The sequence below is a fragment of the Bactrocera dorsalis genome, chromosome 4 (genome assembly GCF_023373825.1).
Source record: "Bactrocera dorsalis isolate Fly_Bdor chromosome 4, ASM2337382v1, whole genome shotgun sequence".
NCBI classification, from domain to species: Eukaryota; Metazoa; Arthropoda; class Insecta; order Diptera; family Tephritidae; genus Bactrocera; species Bactrocera dorsalis.
The window spans coordinates 1884528-1901487 of NC_064306.1; the positions used below are offsets into that span (position 1 = coordinate 1884528).

At 33.2% G+C, this 16960-nt stretch overlaps 1 protein-coding gene and 1 long non-coding RNA gene across 3 annotated transcripts in view; one reads left to right on the forward strand and one right to left on the reverse strand.

Moving 5' to 3' along the window:
• LOC105226153 (synaptic vesicle glycoprotein 2B) overlaps window positions 1-16960 on the forward strand; it is a 34927-nt gene that overhangs the window by 5402 nt on the left and 12565 nt on the right. The window contains exon 1 of one of the 2 annotated variants that reach the window (XM_011204945.4): window positions 10556-10782. The exons of the other annotated variant lie outside the window; for it this stretch is intronic. The gene's annotated coding sequence lies outside the window, so the exon portion shown is untranslated. Of the gene's footprint in view, window positions 1-10555; window positions 10783-16960 lie in introns of those variants that run through there. 2 annotated transcript variants of the gene reach the window in all.
• On the reverse strand, window positions 3821-16711 carry LOC125778194 (uncharacterized). Its single transcript, XR_007422566.1, has 2 exons — window positions 16629-16711; window positions 3821-4702 (listed from the first exon to the last, which is right to left on the reverse strand). It is a non-coding gene; the product is annotated as an uncharacterized LOC125778194 (long non-coding RNA).

Below are 16960 nucleotides of genomic sequence, written 5' to 3' on the forward strand. Positions count from 1 at the left end.
TGTGCTTAAATATTTAATCTGGCCGTACTTTAAGCTTTATTAACTGATAATACATACAGGTAAACAAAAACATGCTAGTTTTGGGCACAAGTTAGCAAAAGTTTCAACAGCAGCCCACAAACTTGTGAATTGTGCACAATTTGTAGTAAGCGTTAGCAAGTGTAGGAAATTTTCTGAAATTTTGAACTGATTTTTTTAGCTATGTTGCTCTTGTTTGCGCTCATGTCATCGCGTTTAACAGACAAGCCAATATGCATAGCTCCATGCGAGTATATACATATGTATGTATGTATATATCAACACAATGTTTGTAGCTATTTGCCCCTAGTATATTACGGCCATAATTCATTTTCGAAAATTATATAAACAAATTTTTCACCCATTAATGTCTGCCTGAGTGGCGGCGCAGGGGCGCATGATGACTGCCGGCGAGTATCTATTTGATCGGTGACGAAGAGTGAGGGGGCACAAAGAAAAACAAGTAGCGAATTTATTTAATATTTTCGCCTTTAGCACCTAGAAGCACGCAAAAAAATACAAGTCACTAAAAAAGCTGCCAGTCTTCGCGGTCGCGGTGTTATTTGCGGCTTGTGCGTCACAACTTTCTCCCGAAATGTATGCGCGGCCGTCAGTGGCCAATGGCGCGACTTTGCGTGGTCTGCAAAAGCAATTTTGGGACTAAAGTTTTCCGACTATTGCAAAAAATATACTTCTAGTATACGAATGCAAAAAAATGTTGACTGCCAGACAGAGAATACTTATTCAAATATAATGGTATTGATATGTGCTCAGTATGTTCGACTATTTATAAAAATAATAGAGTAATTGAAGAATAGAAGAACTGAACATTGGTTTATGGAAATTTTCCAAGTTTATATTGCCAGCATTTCCGAGATCCACGTTCATTTACAAATCTTAAAGAGCGATAAAGTGGGGTTAGATTAGTTTACATTTCATAAAAAAATAGTTGTAGCCTGAGCCAAATAGGTACTTTGAGAAAATCAATTGCCTATATGAGTTACATAATACTCATGCAATTACTGGGTGTTTAACGGCTGTTTGTCGACGGGTTGACGTTTTGCATACCCTGAACAGAGTGTATTAAGTTCACCACGACGTTCTTAACACCAAATAGGATGCGTAGGAGACCCTATATAGTCTATATATAAATGACCAACGTGACAAGCTAAGTCGATTTAGCCATTTTTGTCTGTCCGTCGCTATACATACCATATACACAAGTTTTTGAGATATCGACACACGACCGCTTCTCACCAAGAAGCTGCTTATTTGGCGAAACTGAATCGGAATCAATTTCTTGTTCTTGTTTATTTGAAGAGGCATAGATTATTATCGAAATATTATCTAAAATATCCGAAGAAATTTTTTAGATCGGACTATTATAGCATATACAAACTGATCGATCAAAGATAAGTTCTTGTAGGTAAAACTTTTGTATTTAATAAAATATCTTCACGATATTTGGCATAGATTATTAAACGATCTATCGCTACAATCTCCGAAACTATTGTTCAAATCGGACCACTATAGCATATAGCTACTATTTCAACTGCCCGATCAAAATCAGAATTGGAATTTTGTGTACCCTTTCATGCTATAAAAATGCACCTGTTAAGGGTATCATGGCTTCGTTGTAGTGGTAGTTGTTGTTTCTTGTTATACATACATTGGGTCAATGGACTCGAAGCGCACTTCTCAGTTTCGAAAACCGAAAAAGGCCAAATCTTTCGAATATGGTGGCTGGGCGATGATGCTCGTTTTCTGTTAGAGAATTTTCGAGACTTTATAAGCGGTGCCCCATTTAGAAGAAGAAAGCATAACAAGAGAAAAATCTCCAGATTTCCAATTTGACGTTCCTCAATGTCTCTACTGTGCTCCTGGCTACTTTTTACATTAATTACTCATTCTGAATTGAATACGAAAAGTCGTTCATTTCCAACTCGAAAAAAAAATATATTTTTTTATATTTCCGCTGGAACAGCGTGTCTTCGTACCTTTTGAAGAAGGCGTATGGCGTATTCAAGAATTTATTTTTTTAATTGCTTACTCTTGCCCATAAACATTGCTGCTCATCGTGCATCCCATTGCGCTTGGCCCAGGAGCACGCTACCAAAACAGATCAAACACAGCAGTGCGCAGATTTTTAAACATTTCAATACCTCAATTAAATATAATTTTTAATTACTTTTTAATATCATTTAGTAATTCCTACGAATCTATAGTATTTAAAAGCCATTTTATTGCCATCACATATAACGTATTTGCTTGTGTGAGTGTGTTTTTTTGGTACTCTCTTCTGCCGTCGGACTCATCACGTCTTCAACTGCCCACAATCAAATTACTCATTTTTTATTTGGGTTCATTTATTTAATATCACGCTTACTCTTTGACGTCAACAAGGTTTTCTTCTTTTTTCGGCCGATTTCATATTATTCAATTTTTTATGTTCACTCGGCTAAAAGTTATTTTTAGTTAAGCCACACAGAGTTGTTGGACCAAAACGCCCAGACGCTTGTGTGACTTCAGGCGACAATTTACTGGACTCGCCAACATATGTACATAAGTATGTACTCGCAATTTATTTGTGTATGTACATATGTAGGAGTATGTACAGATCCCAATAACAGCCACTTGGGCGGCATTATTTTCATAAAATGCGATTTCGAATTTTCCCAAAAAGAGCTTTTGTACAAACTGTGTGCCGATTTCAATAATATATATATACATATGTCTGTATGTATCTATTTTGTTGCCATGAACGAATATTTTGCTAAACAAATTTCGCGTACTTTCGCACACACTGCGTTCGGTTTTTGTTAGCGAAACTAAAAATCGCTGAAAACACGGAGAAACGCAAGAAAGTAAAAAATAATGAAATTACAAAATTATATGTACATTCATACATACAGTGTGCATACGATCTCTCATTAAAGGCACATTGAACATTGCCGACAATAGACAAGGCCAAATGTGCCAAAATGTCATATTTCCCTGTACTTGCCTGTGCTCAGTCGTTGCAATTCGGAAAAGTGCCAGCGAATGCCAGACAAAAGAGTAGGATAGCGAGAGCGTTAGAGTGAGAGGTAACGCGCAAGCCTAAGCACGTTCGGCGTACAGCTGATCGTAAGTCAGACGACACGCGGTCATGTGGGCAGGGACGCGCCGAATATTAATGCCGCGTCTGCGTTTTTTATTGTAGATTTCCTATTTTGTTTTGCCTCTGTATTTGTTTTTTTTCTTTTTGAACTGTGTTTTATTTTATACTTTTTTGTGTTTGCTTTTTATGTTTTTTTTTTGCGAAAGAATTTGTTATGTTCTTTTCTAAACTCTGTGCGCACATGAGTATATTTTTAAATCGCCAAACAGCCGACAAAACAGTAGGAATATATATATGTATATATACATTCATAATATTTTAATATTTTCTGTGTTGGAAGCATAAAAAACACGCTAGTTTTTAGTGATTTTGGAAAATGAAAAAAGGCCTGTTTTTTGGAGGTTTTCAAACTTTTCCGTACCTTTAGTGCTTTTGCAAAAATACATTTCTACAATATCTAACCAAACTTTAAAAAAAGGAAAGCATTTAATCACTACATTATTAACACTTAACTCACACCAAAATATTGAAATTCTGTTTTTTTTCCTTCGTTTTATACACACTGCAAATTAGGCTCATCGCTGTCTCGATTCTGATCAAAATACCTATTTCTAAATATCTATAATATATTTATACCCTAAACAGGATATTTTAGGCTAATACTAAGTTTGTCACCATGTTTGTAACACACAAAAGGAAACATCGGAAACCCTATACCATAAAGTATATACCAGGTTGTTCAATAAGTTTTGTCGTCTAATAAGAAAAACACAATTTTATGATTCAAAATACACTTTAACATATTCTTCAGTATAATCTTCCTGAACATTAATACACTTGCTCCAACAATCCTCCAATCTGTGGATCCCATCCCTGAAGTGAGAATCCGGAAAGTCTGCAAAATACGCTTCAACAGCCATTATGACCTATTCATTTGATTAAAAACGCTTGCCACGCATACATTTCTTGAGTTCGCTAGCACGTTTCTCGGAACTGCTAATATGGGACCGCTATAGCCTATAGTTGCTATACAAACTGTACGATCGGAATCAAGTCCTTGTATGGAAAACTTTCCCATTTCAAGAGATATCTCCACGAAATTTGGCATGAATTATTGGCTGAGTCACTGATGCAATCACTGAAGAAATTGTTCAGATCGGGTCACTATAGCATATAGCTGTCATACAAACTGACCGATGAAATTTTTATAAGGAGTTTTTTTATAACCGTTCACGCTGTTTTCTTTACTTTTTGCTTGCAAATCAGTTGTGGGTTTGTCCGCACTCTTTGCTATTTTGACGCCACAGGAAATTTACATATAAACATTTGCAATTCGCATGTCATGTGTGAAATATTTTATATGTGGAAGCATTCTTGCAAGAAATATCAGTTTTAATACTTTCAATGTCGGTTATTGAGTTCTTCGATCAAAAGTTGTTTTCTTTCTATTAACTTGTTGTTTCTCAAAAATTAGGAATGATTAATACCACTGCGTTTCTTCCACAAAGCACGCCACAGTATAACTCTCATAAAGCGGATTTCTGAGGTAACGCGCATCCATGACTCAATTGCTCATAATTGCAACTGTAAATAAAGAAATTTTAATCAATTGATTAATTGAAATGTGCGCATAAACAAGCGTGACTCATATATGTACATATGTATATGTATGTGTGTATAAATGATCGACAACATAAGTCAAATGGAATGATTAAGAAAAAAATTCAACAAATCCAAATTAGCGAATTTCGCCATAATAAATAAATTGAAGCATCTCTCTCTATGGCGTTTCTTATTTATTTTCTTTTGCTCATATTCCCGTTCCCGAAGGCGTACAGCGGCGCATGATGTATGCGCTAAAAATAAATGTCCATCCAGCATGTGAATGAAAGATATGAATTGGGAACTTGGTGACACGAGAGTCCACTAAAAAATCTATAATTACATTTTACTGAACAAAACATACATATTTATAGAACTATGTATGTATGTATGTATATGTTACTCTCCGAGGGCGATTTGAAGATTACTCCTGATCTGGTTTTCCGGTTCTTGAGTTCGATTCGAAATTTCGAAATTTCCAGAATGGAGGCGACATTGTTATACTACACGAACTGTTACAGCATCGTATCCGTAAACTTCACAACGACATCTATTGACAAAATACGAAAATACTTTTTCGACTACTAGCTTTAGAGGATCGTCTTCGGTTATGCACGTGATCAACATCAACACCGCATAGCAGCTTATTAGCTTAACCTCCCATTTGCATAGCCTGCTCGCAAGTTATTCACGTTTTCAGGCTAAAAAATTGAAATTGTGCTTCTTCTTCCGCACAAATAGTTTTATGTAAACAAATATCCACCCCAGAATTAACTGCATACTCGAGGGAAACGTAGAAACAGAAACGTACTCACGGGACTGCAAGTGCAATATTAGCAGTCACACAGTAACAAAAACACTAGCAAATGATAACAATAAAAATTAGTCAAAGAGGCTTTATCTCAAACACAGTGGCGGCTGAATGACGTCAGCGCGGGTCCATCTGCGTCGGCATTGTTTGTGCGTGCATACATCCAAAAGCGCGTCTGTGTGCTTGTGCATAATATTTTATTTATATTTACTTATTATATAAAACAATATAAAACAATGTTTTTTTTTCACACACACGTCCACAAATTCGCCCACTCTGTACGTTGTTATTCGGAAGTTTATCAAAATGAAGGCAGAAAAGCGAATTGTCACTTTTAATAATGCAAAAACTACATTAATCAAGACTTGATGTCAATGAGTGCCCGCTGCTGCTGGCGTTTAGTTAATTTCTTTATGATTATTGCTGTACTTAAGACGAAAGACGTCAACGTTGGCGGCTGTAGCAGCGGCTGTGGAAAAGCAGGCAGTTTTAAACTTTATCCTAATGTGTTTTTTTTTCTTTAATTATTATTATTTTTATATCATTTCATATGTAAGAACGTTTACTTTTTTGTACTATTTTATTTTGTATGATGTATTTGCGCTGTTTTCTGCAATATCTTAAAACTCACTTGATGTTTTGATTATTTTTTGCCGTCATTCACGTTTTAAATCGGTTTATGATATGTACTTTGCTACCATTGCTACACGTTTTACTTCTCGTGATATCTAAATACTACCGCTTATTCGTATCTCTGATCTCTCGTTGCGTCAAAGTCACAAAGTAGCAAAAAATCATATTTGTGCTGATTTGGAAAATTATGAAATCATTATTTATAATTTAGATAAAAAGAGTTGTTAAAATATTGACTAAACAACAAATTAAATATACAACTAAAATAAGCCAACCACTATACTCTTTTATGATATACATACATATGTATGTATAAATATTGGGTAGTCGAAAAAGTATTTTCGTATTTTATCAATAGATGTTGTTGAAGACGTATATTTCCAGTGCTACCAATCACGATGTGTAATGCCATATAGTGTTGGAAAGGTTCTCACCTTTTAGAATTTTAGAATTTGATAAGAAATACGAAAAGACTTTTTCGACTACGCAATAAATACATATGTACATATATACATATCAACAATACTTGTCTGTGTGTATAATTTTTTCTAAGCCACATTTCACCGCACCAATTTCGTTTACGCCGCTCATTATTTAATAATCTTTACTATAAAAGCTTTCTATATGTGTGTGTATTTATTATATGTACATACATATGCGGCAAACTTACTGTAATCGTAACGTTGTTTATGTTTAACCAAAAAATCCGCACCGCCAATGAACTTCAATTGCATTTCATCTGTTCGCAAGAAATAACTTTTTTTCATTATTTGTGAACCCATAAATTTCAAGTACATTTCAATTAAAGAAAGCAAAAACGTTGCGTTGCCAATAATAATAATGCATATACATATGTATGTACATTAGTCCCGGGTTATTTTTTTTTATAAAATCGCATATGGTGAAGATATTCTATGGTTCATTCTGAACAACTTTGCCAAGGGAATATGGGTCTAAAATCGGTTTCGAGCCAGCGATTTTTAAGGCGAAGTTTGCCACGACAGTCGGGTCTAAGTAACCGGAATAGAGCCCGATTTTTCTCCGCCCAAGGACTGTCAACTCGGCATCATTCCTAGAAATTATCTCACTGATGTTTTCTAACGCAACAACAAGAACAATGCGAAATTTAAAAAATCTAAAAAATCGGTTGTATGCAATATAGTGGTTCGATCTGAGCAATTCCGACAAATGATCAATAGAATATCAGAATGTACCTACATACGTATAATTCATTCATTCGTATATCTCAAAAACTGATGAACAAATGTTTATGATCCCTAAAAAACTTTTCCTTAAAATTCGCTGGCTCGAAACCGGGTTTAGACCAGTAGTCTCTTAAGCAAAGTTGTTCAGAATGATCCATAGAACATTTCTCGTATACGCGATAGTCCGTTTTTTTGGCTCGCTGTAAATCGGCACGCTTTAATGTACACACATACCTATGTACTATGTTTACACACTCGTAAATATTTATAAATGTTTCGGTGTTGGTTGTTGTTATTTACTACCAGCAAGGTAGCTTTTGTAATAAAAGAAATTTCATTGCAGTGCATTACATTTGTATGTTTGTATGCGTTGACAATGAATTAATCTAAAGACGACTTAATAACTTTGCTTCTCACATTGTGACAACGCTTACTCTTCCCCAAGCGCTAGCATACAAACAAACAGACATGAAGGTGTGTGTACATCATACCTAGAACTATGCATAAATATTTGTCTTTGCACGCGAATAAGCTTTAAAAATGAAGAAATGCAAAACATTATCTTGTTGCTATTTAAAAATTAAGCGGAAATGGGTTATGTCAATAATGGAAAATGAAGGATACAGCTCGCGAAAAACTTAAGAAAAAGTGAGTCATATGCCAATTTGTTCAGTGTTTTAGTGAATAATGCAAATCTTTGGTATTTGTTGGCTATAAGTAGATATTATATTGGATAGTCGAAAAAGTCGTTTCGTATTTCTAATCAAACTTCAATTTTTTTTGTAGTTATGCTAAAAAATAAATAAACAAATATGTACTATTTTGTCGTCCACTTTTTGCCATTTTTCCGCTAGAGACATTATTCCAGCAGTGTAAAATTTTCAACAGTGTTAATCGAAATTTCGAAATTCCCAGAACGGAAGCGAGCGAGCCATTGTTGTGCTTTTTTTCTTTTAGTTAAATGAACCTTTAAATCTCACATTTTCAGCACTATATGGTATGACACAATGTGATTGGTAACACTGCAGTTAGACAACTGCAACGACATCTATTGACAAAATACGAAAAGACTTTTTCGACTACCACCTACCTTGTTCAGGGCATACAAGTATTCAGGCACTAAACATAAAAAGAGCACATTTATGCACAGTTATGTCGAAAATATCGCAAACACAATCAATACATTTGAAAACACTTTGACCGTAGCCACTGTGACCGCATTATTGACTTCCTGATTTCCTTTCTGCTTCTGTATTCATTTGGGTAAACAAGGGCAAACAAGTCTTTTCTAATTTTAGCTGATAATAAATTGAAAATATTTAAATGCGCTTACAGCTTCTGTATGTAATTAGCTTACCTTGCAAACCAATATACATACACACACACACGCATAGTGTAATTAAAATAAATAATTTGCATAAAATTCCAAAAACACCGTTTCCGGTGTATCGTCCATCACAATCGACGATCGGCCGCAGCGAAGATTTTAATGAAAGTCCATTTAAACCCCAAATGCGCAATTTTCTTGCCTCCAGCAGCAAGCCTTAACAAATTTAAATGATTAAAAGCCACTTTTAGTGCCCATGAGTGCGTTTAAAGCGCGTAAATGCATTTTTTGGAAAACAATTTTAATTACGAAAATTCCACTTAACTCAATCTTATTTCACTTTTCTGTTTCGCACAGGGAAAAGTGCTTTTTTAATTATGCGTGCGCAAGTTTCTGCTTGAAAGGCAATATTTTTCTGCTAAACAACAATAACCATAAAATTCTTGAGATATCTGCGCGTAATTATTCACCGCGTGAGGCTATTGTAAACATTTCTATTTGAATGTGCAACTAAATATAAGAATGATAATGGCCACATCGCTAAAAACTTGTGCTAAAAGTAGCACTGAAATGCCTGGACGCCAGCGGCTAGTCCGACTTAATTATCAACGGCGCGCGGGCAGCTTCAAGCAACAACAACAGCCAAGAAATGTGGAAAGTAGAAAGCACAACAGGGCGCCCTAAATCACTGGCAGATATCAAAGTCACTGCAAATATGTTCTAAAAGTACACACACACATACATGTGTATATTTACATATGTGTACCGAATAGAAAAGGTAGCAGCGGGCAAAAATATTAAACAAAATATTCAAATGTACTACACATTACCGTTGAGTAGCCATAAAATTGTTAAACAATTGTAGCTGTGTGGGTGTGTGTGTGTTTTGATTTTGCAATAAAATTTATAATGCTAAATTACGTAGGTAGCTAATATCTACAGACTTAATCGGTATTATCTGCAAATGATATGCACTCGTCTAAGCTAAACATACATATGTACATACATACATATACATACATTTGTGTGTGTATGTTTAATATTTGTTTCGTATTTTCTGGAAAATCTGTGTTGTTACAATGGCAGATACCAAAAAATAATATAAAATATTTGCTTAACTAATTCAGATTAACTTAAATAGTCGGAAAGTAAAATGTTTAAGTTGGATAAATGTGAAAAAGTTAAATTACGAAAATATAGTCACTTCAGAAATAAAATCGTCCTATTTTGTTATTAGCTCAAAAAATCTCTAAAAGCGTTATTGTTTTTATTAAAACGCAACTAGTAGCAAACTAGTCCAAAAAGAAGTTGAAAATTAGAATTTCAAGCGTTATACCGCTACTGAGAGTTCACAAAACTTAATTTTAATCATAAAAATATTTTTTTCAAACACATGGCACCAATTTACAATTAAAATTCAAGTTGATTTTAATTTTAATAGCTTCTTTTTTCTTTCTTGGTTATTAACCACAACTACCATGCCAATCACACATATTAAGTAGTTATGCGATTGTTCTCTGCAGGTAATTATTTCGCCTGTAGACATACATACATACAGTCGTCCACACCGCCGCCTTCTTACCTCTACTAACATCTACTCCCATGTTGTTTGCTCAGTTTTTTGTTGTTGCGTATTTTTTTGCTTTATTAATTTTCGTCTAGTGATAAGCATCACTTACAGCTTCTGTGGATTGACTTATCAGTAGCGCAGCAATAACAACAACGCACAACGCCAGATTAATCACACATCACTGCCAAGAGATGTGCACACACACCTACATACGCAGATAGCTAGATAGATGATCCTATCTCCAACTAGCTAGGTGCCGTATGAGAATTTTCGAAATATAAGCCGGCATTGCCATAGTTCAGTACTCATTGTCAAACGGTTTTTGGAGCCGTTAAGAGCTCATTAACCCTTCTACTACCAAAAAATTTACTTTCACATCACCTGTGACTGGATAGTGTTTATATCAGCTTGGAGTTTTGCGACAGCATTTCAGTATTAATTAATTCGTGGGTTTGCGAAAGTGACGATCAACAACAACAACAACAGTGAACAGCAACATTACAAAAACAATTAACGGTTAGTAAGCGAAGATTTTGAGTTATTTTTATCCTGCGTCGGTAAGACGACGTTAAAAAGGACTGATATTGCAAGAATGTTTCACAGTTTGGCTGGATATATTAAACTCCTTTGGCTTAAGGCTAATAAGGAATAGTGACGTATGAAAATAAAATAAAATTTACATAACAAGAAATGAAATACTTCATGTGACCGCGCAAGTTCCTAAAAAGTCAGCTCGGTGTAGGTGTGGTTCAAGCTTTATATACTATATAATAATACTGGTTATAAAACGGTCATGGATTACATTAAATTACGCGCAGTTTCGCTTTTTTATGTTATTCAATTTTAAATTTTTAAATAATTTTATTCCATCAGAAAGTAAAGTTTTCAACAAAATAAAACTGCCGATTTAAAAAAAACAGCTATTTTGACGTGAGAATATATTTGAAAATATTTCAAAAATGTATTTCTTGCTTAGAAAATAACAAATATTTGATTAAATTTGTATGTATTTTTTTTTTCTTTTAATTTTTTTTATTAATTTTTTTTGAAATTTTTTTTTTGATTTCAAATTTTATCATCAGAAACTGGAGATTTGAGCAAACGAAAACTGACTACAAAAAAAGCCAGTTATTTTAACTTTAAAATTTTAGATTGAAAATTAGGAATAAACACCACAAATTTGGTTATATGATTTTTTATATACATTTTGAGGTTATGTAAAAAAGTATGAACTCAAAGGATGTATATCTTTTATCATCATTACCTACTACTTTCACATATTATTTACTCAACATCAGTCAAAACTTAAGGTGGCTTCTTGGCTTCTTTCGTTTTTTCACATATTTCTGCACATGCAAATTTTAATGTACTTGTATATAAGTGTACATACATATGTATATGTATGAAAGTGGGAAAATAAAGCACACCACTGACCACCCTGACATTTACCTTGTTAATCAATTTTGGCAAATAGCGCATCATTGCTGATGACATTCGCACCTCGAGCACATCACTGTGCCAACACTGAAGCCAACACTGAAGCCAACATGCACGCAATTGCCGGCCAAGCGAAGAGCGGAATGTGCCAGCATGAGTAAGCGCAGAAGTTCCAAAAAATAACTTCGCGCTAAGTGACGCTAATGCATTGTAAATACAGCCTGCTTACACGCACATGCGCACACACATATATAAGTGTGTAATATTACATTTCAAATACACTAAAACACGCCTTTTTTAATAATTTAACATAAATACTGTTTAATTGTTCGGTGCAAACAAGAAGTTGTGGCATTTTAATTGCACCGCGTGATGACATTTCACGCACACACACACACACGCGCATGCACTTCCTTTCGCATGTGTTTACAACGCTGCCCAAGAATATAATAATTACACGCAGAGCACATTAAGCGTTGTTTTGCAACTGCATTTAACATTTTTTAAGTGCTTCGATTGTTTGTATGCTAATTTGGTGCAAAAACTTTTCCATTTGCATTATTAATTATTTTATCACTCCTGTGCATGCGTGTGTGTGTGTGTTCCGAAAAATTTTGGTAGCTGTGAAAGAGGCGTGGTGGCGGTTGAGAATGCGCATTTGCATTTTAAGAAGTGCTTGGAAACGGAAATAATATGCATTTAAATTTGGCACAAACACACGTGCACACATATATGCATTTGTTTGTGTGTGTATATATTTGGAAAGTAATAAAAATTAATATTTAATTCTTATGCAGCATGCAAGTGAGGAGTTTAACGATTTGCAGAGTTTTAAGGTCAATAGCGAATGAGTTTTCGTAACACAAGTGCTGCGTAATATTGTGTAATGAGCAACGGTCCCTCTTGTACCCTGAACTGTCCTAACTGGACAGAAAACCTGGTAATCAGACATTGAGAAAACAATCTTATCGTTACTTTTTCCAAGGAAAATTATTTATATGAACATATTCTAAATTGAACCTCATGTAAAAACCCTTGGATTCTTAAACCGCGACAATCCCTGCACAAATTGTTTAGATCGGACTACTTTAGCATATATGTATGTATGTATATACATAAGTAGGTGCCATACAAACTAAGCGAACAGAAACAAGTTAAAATTCTGTTTATACCCTTTTATGCCATAAGAAATGCAACTGTAAGGGTCATTTTAGCTTCGGTGCAGCCGAAATTAAAGTTTTTTCTGGTTTTTAATTATTTTTTTGTATTAATTTTAGTTGAGCTTTTAATGAAAGGAAATAAAAAATATGTGCTATGTTTACTAAAAAGTACAAACAAAGCATAAATGTGATACATCGAATTAATGCACACTCATTCAAACAACGCAGTAATCGTTTGTTTACTTTTATTAAGTTAGCGCTGGAGTCTGCCCAAGAAATTTGTATAATATTTGGCTCTCAATATTATGCAAATTTCGTGGTTCTTAAACAACATTTGTTTCACTTTTTTATTCTTTATTTATTCTCGAACTTTGAGCGCATCTGCAATCTCAATTTGTTAAGCAATATGCAAATCTTGAAACGAAACGTGGTATCAAAATCTTAAACAATTGCAAGTTTGCATTCTATGGATACAGTTATCGCGCTGCCAGTAAATATTATCAACAAAAACCGGCTCATTTTAGCAAAATAAAAAAATTTTTTAATAAAAAAAATAATATAAAAACCAAAAATAAAACTGAAATGTTTACTCAAAGAGAAATAAACAAAAGTTTGAGATTTTTGCTGCTTTTTGTGCTTTTCGAATTTAGATGTAAAAAATAGATATGTATACTAATATATTTGTATGTATGTAGTAATATTATTACTTTAGATTTTATATTTTTTTGTATCATAACTACATTTATTTATTTTTTTTTTAATGTCACATATCAGCTTTTGTATTTATTGTGCAAAGACTTGCTGTTTATTCTTATTAACTTTGACATAATCAACTTTTATAACAATATTAAAAAAAGATTGCTTGGTAGGCGCCTGATTTCTTTCCGTACCACATTTATCGAAGAAGTTAACGAATGCTAAGTCATTTTAGTGCTTAAATTCTAAAAATTTGCGAGAAAACTCAAAATTACAAAAATATAAACGCTCATTACCAAGCCCTCGAAGTAAAAGCCCTTATTACCCAGCCCTCCAAGCCCTTAAAAATAAGAGAATTTAAAAAGAATATTCGCGTAAAGTCATTTATTTACTCAACAACTCAACAACAAAGTGTAAACCTTGTGATTTAACATGTTTGCGTACGTGAAGTTGCAAAGCAGAGCACTGCAATACACTTGTTGCTATTTTTACACGCTGACAGGGACAGATATTTTGTGTTTTGCAAGTCATGGAAGGGCACACAACAGGCACGTACATACATATGCAAATACTACATACATACAAAGTCTTCAGTAAAAATTTCTGTAATTAATAATGTAAATAAAAATAAGAGCTGTTTACTTATTACTGCATAACTGGATTTTAGGGTGGTGCTGGGGATTCCGTGCTTCAGCTTAAACTGTGACTGACATGGTAAAAGAGCGTATGTGGATAACGTTTAAAAATGTGTACTCTCAAATAAATGTTTATGAATTAAATATAATTCGGTTGAAACAAATATTGTACAAATTGTCGAGAAATAATAATTATCATCAAAACTTTTTCAAAACACAATTTACAAATTTTCAAACTTCTTTTTTTTAATTTTTACAAATTTTCAAAAATTTATATTTTAATTTTTATAAATTTTCATTTTTTGTTTTTTTTTTTTTAATTATTACAAATTTTTAAAAATAATAAATAAAAATAAAAAAAATTTTAAAAAACTATTTACAAATTTTATTTTTTTTAATCTTTACAAATTTTCAAATTTTTATTAATTTATATTAATTTTTTTTTTAATTTTTACAAATTTTAAAATTTTTACGAATTTTAATTTTTTTGTTTTTTAATTTTTACATATTTCTAAATTTTTTCTTAAATCATTACATATCCGAAACCATTATTAAGTAGATTTGCCGCAGCAAAAGCAATTGACCTGAAAAGTTTGCTCATACGCCGTGTAGTCTATGCAATGTCACCGAATCGCCGAACCAAATGGACCTGCGTGACCGCATTTTATTTACTAAAATGGATTTTCAGGGTCTAAAAAATTAAACAACACGCTTCATTTATTTATTTCGGTAGTAATTCAGTTTAAATTTTCAAATATTTATTTTGTAAATTAAAAATAACAAACTTTTCACCACTATAGTGTCACACAGCTGTCGACTTGGCAGGTTTACCAGCTGCATTTGCCCCTTTACTTGCGTAAGCAGTATAAATATAAATTTATATTGAATGTAGCATAATTTGCTTTAATTAAATCTCACATTAATTACGCATATCAAAATAAATGTGTGTATTTACATACATATGTATGCATGTCAGTCTGTGTCACAGCAAATTTTGTCAACTTCACAAAATTTATGCGTGCAATTAATTCATTATATTAATAACATTTCCGCGAGTCGTAAACAATGCAAGTTAAAGAAAGAAAGGCGTGAATTTTGTGAAGTCTTATAAACAAAATGATGCAATTTGCCGGTGCTCAAGCATATTAATTTGAATAATTGATTTTGCATACATAATTTTACATAAATTATTTATCATTGTTGTTTATTGCTATTGCTTGACTATTCTTTTTAATTATGTTTATCATTATTTTGCATACTTACTTTTACATAAATTATTTATTGTTATTGTTTTGCTTTTTATTTACTATTATTGTTTACAACGCCATACAAAAACTATTTTCCATGCAATATTAACATAAAGGATTCTATTCAAGTATAAATCATAATTATTATGGTTTCGATTGTAGACTTTGTACCAAAACGTTACACAAAATAGTTCATACAATGAAATTAAACAAAACAATAATGTCAAGCTTTCGCAAACTGTCTGAATTTGACAGCCAGCCATCGCATTTCCAATATTTACATGCAATTCGGTCAAGCGATAACGGCAAAAGCGCGAATGGTTGCCTGATTGCTTGACCATTTGTTTGCATTGCGCCATTGTGTGGCACTGAAGCAGCGCGGAATGTCGTATAATAGTCAAAAAAGGCAGTAAAACTAAAGCAACCGTAGCGAAATATTATAATTATTATATAATAATGTAATAATAGCACTAATTTTAGTACAAAATTATTATAGAAAATCATAAAGCGCAAATATTATCCCATTGATTTAGGCACATGCTTGAAATATTTTGTCAATAATTGATATGAGGGTTGGGCGCATGAAATTGACTGTGACGCAAAAAGCAATCAACAGCAAGAACGCGAGTAATGGCGTGCCGTAATTAATTTTTTAGCAACGCTGTCTGCTTTTAAAGACTTAAATACGCTTTTAATTGAAAAAAAAACACAAAATTTTACACACAATTTTTAAAATGTGAGACTTTTTTGCGCACAATCCCATACTAAAGGCTTGAAAATAGTAAAAAAGGATAAAAACCAAAACAGATTGAAGCTAAAATAACAAAAATGAAAGTGAAAATAATGTACACTCAATCAAAAATTTGATTTTTTACTTTTTTTTACATTTTAAATGCATAAACGCTCGAGATGTGAAACAGAAATCAAAGTAACATTTTACACAAATCCAACAAAAGTCGAAACTTAATTTAGTGCTTATAAACTGAGTTATGCTAACCACCTTGCTCTATTTATGGTTTCTCATTTTTTTGTTCCATCCAAACAAGTGTTATTATTTTGCTCGCTAGTAGTAGCCACTAATGCGCAGCTACATGCTGCAAGCAAAACACTACATTATTAAAAGCTATCGACAGCAGCTTTATTTATTTTATGCAGATTATGCTTTAATAGCTGCTTAGTTTGTTTACCTCTGAAATTCTAATTTATTTATCGTACACAGTTGTTTTTAATGCAACACTTTAGCGCTTGCTTAGTGCGCCAAGCGTGTCCACCAAGCACATTTCTCCAATTGATTTGCATACAATGTGAGCGAAGCATTGTTATGGCAGCAGCTTTAGCATGCAATTAAAGGGTGTCTGTTCTAAACTTCGAAATTATTTCGCATAAAAAGCAGAAAAATTATTGAAATGAACAATATTTCGGAGTTTACAGTTCTAACAATACCTCTGGCAAATCCGTTAGCTCTCAAAAACACCCTATAGCTGTGCATGTGTGTTATACAAAATGTCATTTGTTGTTA